The sequence below is a fragment of the Diceros bicornis genome (genome assembly GCF_020826845.1).
Source record: "Diceros bicornis minor isolate mBicDic1 chromosome 3 unlocalized genomic scaffold, mDicBic1.mat.cur SUPER_3_unloc_1, whole genome shotgun sequence".
Lineage (NCBI taxonomy): Eukaryota > Metazoa > Chordata > Mammalia > Perissodactyla > Rhinocerotidae > Diceros > Diceros bicornis.
The window spans coordinates 2,286,052-2,288,527 of NW_026690897.1; the positions used below are offsets into that span (position 1 = coordinate 2,286,052).

At 53.4% G+C, this 2,476-nt stretch overlaps 1 long non-coding RNA gene across 1 annotated transcript; it reads right to left on the reverse strand.

The window, feature by feature from the left end:
- Positions 1-1,350: 1,350 nt before the first annotated feature.
- Positions 1,351-2,140, reverse strand: LOC131402019 (uncharacterized). The gene is made up of 3 exons (XR_009218187.1): positions 2,047-2,140; positions 1,744-1,844; positions 1,351-1,437 (listed from the first exon to the last, which is right to left on the reverse strand). It is a non-coding gene; the product is annotated as an uncharacterized LOC131402019 (long non-coding RNA).
- Positions 2,141-2,476: the final 336 nt, after the last annotated feature.

Consider the following 2,476-nt stretch of genomic DNA (forward strand, 5'->3'; position numbering starts at 1 on the left):
TAACCACAGCACAGACTGGGGAAAAGAACACAGTCATCCCAGGGGCTACGTGCTCTATGCGCTCAGGCCCAGCTGCCCCTTTGGGACAAGTCAGTAACAACACGACTGAGTGTGTAAACTAGTGATTGTCTGAGACCATGGACCTCAGAACACCAGGGTCCCAGATGTCACCCTAGGCAGCAATGGACAGTGTGGGTCATTCAGTGGCCAGGATTAAGGTCTGTTATCTTGGCAAACCAGAGCTCACCCCTGATCCATCAGGCACAGCCAGGGAGGAATGGCCACGATGTACCTGACAGAGAGGCTGGGGGCCTTCTAGGGAATTTCTGCCCAAAAAGAATCATATAAGGAAGTGCGGGGATGCTGGAAATCCTAGTTCACGGGGAGTGGTGAGGTTTATGGAAGAAAGTCCTGTTGTAGGTTTAAAAGCTGCATCATGAATCTTTTCCTCTGGATATGAAACAAGTGGGAAAAGGACTTCCATGGCATGGGCCAGGATCCCAGGAGGATTCCAGTCTAGGCGAAGGGTGAACAGGGAGCCCTAGAGGCGTCCTGATGGGGATATCCTGTCGGCCCTTATTCCATCAGCACATGGTCTTCCTCTGGCCTTGTCCTTTCCACATGCAAACTTTTATCTTTTTACATTTTTTCCTCATTTAGTGTTGATGCAAATCCAGAGACTGATTAGAAAACGGTAACTTCCAATATTTGATCAAAAGAAACCTCAATGGGAGAAGCAGAAAACATTCCTTCTTCCTGGAAAGCTGTAGAAAGACAGCCGCTGTCCTGGGGACGGACATGGTCCTGGCAAGTGGTATTTGAAAGACACCCACATTTCAGTGGTTGTTGCTCTGCCTGGGAAAGTCCCTCCAACCTCTACATCCAGGGAGATCTGAGGGGCTGTCTCTGCTCCTGGCCCAGGTGAACCACACTGAAATGCACCTGTCCTCTGAGGAAGGGGGACTTGAGAGTGTCATTCAGTAGCCAGGGAGGGGACTGGCCGTCCTCCCTTCTCCCACATACCATAAGCTCTGACCATACATGAGTTCTTAATTCAAGGCAGAATGTGAGATTCTGTGTCTCATTTACATGAGCATGAGAAGTGAAAGAACCACACCACAACACCCAGGCTGTGACAGAAACAAAACTTACTGCAACATTCAAATCTGATATTTACTCTTAAACATATACTAATGCTCTTCCTCAATGGATAAACAGTCCCTGGGGTGGAGATGTCAGGGATTTGGAGGGGGGTCGTGCCCTCCATCTGGGGCTTTAGTGGAAACCAGGGAAAGTCTTCAGATGTCCTCCTTTACTTGGGATGGGGGGGGAAGAGCTGACCTGGTGCACCCCGAGGGTCCCAGTGGCCCTGCTGCTCAGGAGGAGCTGAACTTGTGGTCTCCAGAGGGTTATGGCTCATCGCCAAGGGCACGGTGGCTGAAAAGAAGAAACAGACTATTTTGGGGTGCCTCTCTGAGATTCACGGCACACCTCCCTGCCCCCCTTCACTCTTATCCAAACCCTGTGCCGAGTGCTCAGTCCATCAACAGCACCCTGTTTGTCCCTGATGCAGGAGGCATCATTTAGCATCACCCATTTCAGAGGAGGCAACCGAGTCCCAGAGAGAAGAGGGGAGCGGCCTGTCCCAGGCCTGGTCAGCACTGGAGCTGGGATCTAGGCCCATGCTTAGCCCGAAGCTGTACTGAGCCCCTGGATTCAGTCGCTGCTGCTCCTGACACTCACTCGGCCCTAAACTGGAGGATGTCCGGTTCCTCTTTCTCCTGAAGAGCCGCATTTTGCTCGCCTTCTGGTGTGCGGGCTCCAGCCGGCAGGAGACCCAGTAGCTACAGGACAGAGTGGACCTGTGAGCTACCAGGAGCCACACCTCAGGTGCCCCTCCCAGAGTCTGCCAGCAGCTGAGTCCTGGTGCCCCATGAGTCACCACGCTACGAGTTCTGAGGCTGATCAGCGATCCAGGCCACAGGCTCTGGAGCTGGTCATCAGAGAGAGTCTGCCCTGCCCTCACCCAACTCCTGTCCCCCTCACCTCTCATGGACACTGATGGGCTCCATGGCCTGGAACCAGGCCCCAAATCGCTCATCGGGCTCCAGGTCATATGAATTTGCAGCCTGCTGGAGCAGCTGGATCCTATGGATGACTTTGAATTTCTGGGAGGAAGGACAGGATGCAGACAGGGCTTGGGTGGGGAAGGCTGCCAGGAACTTGTGCGGAGTGAGGATCTGGTCTGGGGTCTGTGCTCACTCGGGAACCCTCCTTCCTTCCCACTCCATTCAGGACTTGCCTGTCCTCACAGTTGGCTTGAATTAGTTCCTCATCCAGGAAGGTGTCCTTGATGCCAGCCCCTCCCGCACCCGCCAACGTGATGGGATGCCCATCTTTGTGGATCTGACTCTCCCAATAAATGTAAGACCCAAGGGATGAGGCCAGAGAAAGTCTTGCCAGGGGAGGTCTCTGA